Below are 6242 nucleotides of genomic sequence, written 5' to 3'. Positions count from 1 at the left end.
TAGTTTGAACTATCAAATTCCAAATTAAAGAAGTTTCAAAATTTTGTAAAATCTAAATGTTTATTAGTTGTGTACCTGTTATGTGTACTAAAAATAATTCTGTCATTACAGTAAAGAAACATTGGTGTCTAAAGTTATTAGCAAAAATTTTTGCTTGGAAATTCAAATACATGAGGAGATTTTTTCTTTTAACTATAATTTGTGTAATCCCTTTCTTAGAAGTATAACCATAATGGTGAAGGCAGTTGAAAGTTTCACTTGATACTTTTTTTTTTTAGATTGAAGTAATATTCTCTTATCATATTTAGTTATTTAAAAAATTATGCACACATACACATACCCACAACCTATGGCTTTTATAAAGTCAGTCATAAGTGACATAATATATCTAAAAGTCCATGTGATCTATAAAAGAAAACTCCAGCTGTGTTCCAGAATTTTAAAAAGATAGCCAACTATGAATAGCATTTAAAGGAAAAAGAGAACAGATTTGCTTGTTGGGTTATTACTCTTCCTGATATTGGGGACCCTGTGAATTGGATAAGCAGTGAGTGAAGAACATTGCTCTTGGCTGATGGTAACTGGTGTTTCTGGACATGACACTTTTATATAGTTGTGTATTAAAATGCAGTCCTTGATGTGAAAGAAAAATATCCAAGCAAACAGTGACTTACACACAAGCAAAAAAGCAATTATAAGTTTAGCCTTAAAATAAAAATAGTTTGCTTGAAGTAATATTCTCTTACAATTCCATGTCTGGATACATTTTTTTTTTACCTTGGATGTGGTTTTACTGAGATATTTTTCTGAATGATACATATTTTTTTTAACTCTCAAAATCTTCAGAATTTTTATTCATTTCTAAATTCATAGTTTGGGTTTAGAGATTATAAAAGTTTCATTTTTTAAACATCATAAGGGATATGAATAAACTGTCATTGTTTTAAACTGGTGAGACAAACTGTACAGTATTAACAATAAGTAGGTAAACAACTTCTGGAATGGCTGCATGAGAAGCTCTGAACTCCTCCACACCATAACTACTGTAAGTGGTGAAAAAAAAAAGAAAAACATTTAAAATCTGTGCATGTTGTCCTAAGGGCATACAGCAGATGAACATTCAGGAACATCTAAATCACATAAGAAAGTTAAGACTGTGTGACATATATGTTTCTTCTCCTCCCAGTTCCCAATCATGGGCTATAGTATGTATCTCCCAGGGAGGGGAGGCTGCCAATATTTCTCAGGCCCCCCACCTTTGTGTTGCAAAGGCTAAACTCCAGGCAAGTGCAGCCAAGAGGTCAGGACTCCCTTCCTCCACTCAGCTCCCACTATAGGATGGAGGCTCTACCTCAGGTGCAGCAGGCCAAGAATACTGGGACCCTGATCACCTTCTCCCTAATATGCTCAAAGGGTGAAGTTTCCATGCCAGCAGAGGCAAGTCAAGGGGACCAGAGGCTACAGTACAAACAGCTCTGCTCATAATGCAGGCATATCAGTGCTAGAGAAGCAGACCGTGGGCCCCACTGCCAGCTCCAGAAGGTGTCTGAGTTTTTTTCTCGGGGGTGCAGCAGGCTATAAGGACAGAGAAATCTGAAGCTCTCCCCAAAGGAAATTATTTTATTTGCAAGTGTGTAGGGGAAGTTCATGCCTAAGGCGCTCTCAAGAACAAGGAGAACCCGGTGGTTAGCAATTAAGAGGAGGCTGGTAGCTCCACAAGAGCAACAAGTTAATTGTACAAGAGAGAACAAGCTAACTTACCAGAGAGAACCAGGGAAAGAGGCAGGTAAGAAAAGAAAGAAAGATCTGTTAAAACCCATCACCCCAAGTGACTGTGTGCATGCCCAAGGCTGCACCTTCGAAGGAATGAAACCAGAGACATCACACTGAAGGGAAAATAAACCTCACTAAATTAGTCCAGCCAAGTGATTAAATAAAAAAGAAAACAATCACAGCAAGCCAGAGGTGGGGGTGGAGAGTAACTGGAATCAGTTAGAAATGCCACAATACATAAAATGCCCAGTTTTTAACAAAATGTTATGAGACATGCAAAGAAACCGGAAAACATAACTCATACACAGGAGACAGAGTAGGCAATAGAAACTGTCTGTGAGAGAGCCCAGACGTCAGAATTAACAGACAAAGACTTCAAAACAGCCATTGCAAATCTGTTCAAGGAACCAATGGAAACCATGCTTAAAGAAGTAACGGAAGATATAATGACAATATCTCATCGAAAAGAAAATATCAATAAGGAGATACAAATAAAAAGGAACCAAATGGATATTCTGGAATTGTAAAGTACAATAACCAAAATGAAAAATTCACTAGAGAAACTTGATAGTGGTTTGAACTGGCAGAAGAAACTCAGTGAACTTGAAGGTAAGTAGAGATCATGCAAGCTGAATAATGAGAAAAAAGAATGAAGAAAAATGAATAAAGCATCAGAGAAACATAGTATACCATTAGACACACCAATATATACATAATGGGAGTCCCAGAAGAAGAAGAAGAGGAGAGAGAGAAGCTGAGGAGGGAGGGAAGGAGTGGGGAAGGGAGGGAGAGAAAGAGACAGAGAGAGGAACAGAAAAAAATATTTGAAGAAATAATGGCTGAAAACCTCCCAAATTTGAGGAAAAACACTAATCTACACACACAGGAAGCTCAACAAATACCAAATAGGATAAACACAGAGATCCACACCCACACATATCATAGTAAAAATGATCAAAAGCAAAGATAAAGAGAAAAATTAGAAAGCAGCAAGAGAAAAGTGACTATTTATATATAAAGGAACACCAATACAATTAACAGCTAAATTCTCATTAGAAAAAATAAAGGCCAGGAGGCAGTGGGATGACAAAGTGCTGAAGAAAAAACCTGTTAACCAAGAATGTAATTATGTAACTGCGTAATGTTACAAAACTATCTTTCAAAAATGAAAGTGAAGAAAGAGGTTTCTGGAAAGATGGCAGAGTAGGAAGCACCAAGAATCTGTCTCCCAACCAAAGCAACAATAGTACTGGCAGAGTCTATCTGATATAAGTAATTGGAACTCTGGAATCTATGAAAGGCTTATAACTTCCAGGGGAAGGCTTGGATGGTAAACAGTGGTTAATTTTGGTCAATTTCAGCTCTTAGCATAGTGACAACTACCCATCTCACACCTCCAGCCCATGCAGGCAGTGGAGGAGTTGCAGGAGACCTTGCACACAGCTTGGGAGAGCCATGGTGGGCAATCAGGTCCTTTCCTCCAATATCAGAAGTCTGTGTTCTGTTTGCTGATTGCTCCTTCTGATCACAAAGGTACAGACACAGAGGTGGGCAGCCATCGGCGCATGCTCCTCACTACTGCAAGCTGGCGCCTTCTCCTCCCCACTTCATTTTTTTCTCCCATCTTCGGAACCAGGCATTAAAGACTAGGGCACTCAAAAGCAACTGCACATACAAGGAAAGCAGAAAGTCACCATGCATACCCAGGGAAAGGCTCAGGCTCAGGAAAGGCCTGAGATGATCTTAAGTTTACACTTCATGTTGATCCTTGGCAGATCCTTAGGAGACAGCTAAAACAATAAAAATATAAAAAACAAACAAACCAAAAAACAAAACCAGAAAAACCCCAAACCCAGAAAAAACCAGTAAACCCTGAGGAAGAGGTAGAATCTGGTTACCGCATCATTAGATCCAAACGTCCAGTTTTCAACAAAAAAATCATAAAGCATTCCAAAAAATAGGCAAGTATGGCCCAATCAAAGGAAAAAGTAGACCTACGGAACTGTCCCTGAGAAAGACAAGAAAGCAAACCTACTAGACAAAGACTTTACAACTGTCTTAAAGATGCTCAAGAACTAGAAAGGAAGATATGGAGAAAGTCAAGAAAACTAAGTATGAGCAAAATGGAAATATCAATAGGTAAAAAACCTTTAAAGAAACCAGAAATAAACTCTGTAGCTGAAAAGTACAGTAAGAGAAATGAAAAATTCACTAGAGGGGTTCAAAGGCAGATTTAAGCAGGCAAAAGAAAGATTCAGCAGACATGAAGCTAGGACAATTGAAGTGATCAAATCTGAAGAAGAGAAAGAAAAATGATTAAAGAAAAGTGAACAGGGCCTAAGAGACCTTTGAAACAACAATTAATAGAGCAGCGTATGCATGGTGGGAGCCCCAGAAGGAGTCAAGAGAGAAATAAGACATGAGACATGTAGAAAACAAAAAGCAAAATGCTAGACACAAATCCAGCTATATCAATAATAGCCTTTAATGTGAATGGATTAAACAATCCAATCAAAAGGCAGAGATTGTCAGAGTGGATAAGAAAAATAAGCTCCAGCTATATGCTGTCTATAGGAGACACACTTTACATTAAATATAAAAAAGGTTGAAAATAAAAGGATAGAAATGACATACCAGGCAAAGAGTAACCAAAACAGAGCTGAAGTGGCATTGCTGACATCAGACAAAATAGACTTTAAAAGAAAAAAAAAATAATTACTGAATATAGAGGAATACTTTGTAATGATAAAAGGGTCAATCCATCAGGAAGATATAACCATTATAAACATATATGCATCAGAGCCCCAAAATACATGAAGTTAAAAGTAATAGAAATTAAGGAGAAATATCAATTCAATGCTAATAATTGAAGACTTTAATATCTTACCTTCAATAATTAATAGAACTAAGTAGAAAGATCAACAAGAGTATGGAAGACTTTAACAACAATATAAACTAACCAGACCTAGAAGACATCTCTAAAACACTGTACCCAACTACAGTAGAGTACATATTCTTTTTAAATCACATAGACCATTTCCAGGATAGATGATATGCTGGGCCTTTAAAAAGTCTAAAGAAGTTTTAAAGTATTGAAATTGTACAGTGTGTATTCTCTGATCACAGTGGAATTAAATCAGAAATCAAAAATGGAAATAAATTTGATAAACTCACAAGAATGTGAAAAGTATGAGACACTCTTAAACAACGAATGGATCAAAGGAGAAATCACCAGAGAAATTAGAGAATACTTTGAGATAGATAAAAATGAACACACAAAATACCAAAACTTATGGGATGCAGTTAAAACAGTGCTTAGAGGGAAATTTATAGTCTGTACTTTAAAAAAGAAGAAAGAGCTCAAATCAGTAACCTAACTTTAAGACGCTGGGAAAACAAAAGAGCAAAATGAACCTAAAGCATGCAGAAAGAAAGAAATAATAAACATTAAAGAGGAAATTAATGAGAGAATAGAAAAACAATAAAGAAAATCAAAGAAACCAAAAGTTGGTTCTATGAAAGAATCAGCACAATGGACAAACTTTAGGAGACTGATCAACAGCAATTAAAGGCCAGTTTGGCTGCCTGCTAAAAGATATGAACAGGAATTTCACAGAAGTGGAGACACATTTAGCTAATAAACATATAAGGAAATGTTCAATGCCATCAATAATTAGAGAAATGGAAACAGAAACCATAATGAGATATAATTTCATACCCATTTGCTGATTAAAAATGAAGAAGTCTGACAATACCAAGTGTTGGAGAGAATATAGACCAATGTGATATTTTATATATTGCTAGTGAGAATGTAAATTGGTACACCCATTTTGGGAAACACTTTGGTACTATCTTGTAAAGTTTAATATTCAGGTGTATATAAATTAGCACATCCATTATATTTATATTCACAAGAGAAATTCTTGCACAAATGCACCAGAGACATGTACATAGAAACAGGGTCAAAGAAAAAAAGAAAAAAAGAAACAGTTCCAATTCCCATTGATAGAATAGATAAATTGTGGTTTAGTCACATGATACAACATTATACAACATTGAAAATAAATGATTTAGAGCTCATGAGATAACATGGATAAATCATTGTAGCAAAATAATGTGCAAATCTTATTTTTTTAATGAATTTTTTTAAAGTCTTTATTGAATTTGTTACAATATTGCTTCAAGATTGTGGTTATCTCTGGGAGGGGAGAAGGCTAAAGAATAGGACAAGATAAGAGCCTTCAACTAGATGCAAGTTATTAGTAATATTCTAGTCCTAAGACTGAGTGGGTTAGTGTGTGTCTGCTATCGTATTAAATCAAGTTAATATACAAAAATTAACACAAATTAAATAAAATGAAGAAAACAGTACCATACACAGGCCAATAAAGATAGCGGGTTGTGAACCAAGCATTCTGATTAATCTAATGTTGTACACCCGAGGTTCCAAAAACAAAAGGAGAAAAATA

At 35.8% G+C, this 6242-nt stretch overlaps 1 long non-coding RNA gene across 2 annotated transcripts in view; it reads right to left on the bottom strand.

Annotated features, from left to right (window-relative positions):
- LOC118887903 overlaps positions 1 to 6242 on the bottom strand; it is a 298244-nt gene that overhangs the window by 95891 nt on the left and 196111 nt on the right. The window lies entirely within an intron of this gene.

Source organism: Balaenoptera musculus, chromosome 21 (assembly GCF_009873245.2).
Source record: "Balaenoptera musculus isolate JJ_BM4_2016_0621 chromosome 21, mBalMus1.pri.v3, whole genome shotgun sequence".
Taxonomy (NCBI): domain Eukaryota; kingdom Metazoa; phylum Chordata; class Mammalia; order Artiodactyla; family Balaenopteridae; genus Balaenoptera; species Balaenoptera musculus.
Note: the sequence above shows the minus strand (reverse complement) of the source record. Positions and strands in the feature narration are given on the sequence as shown.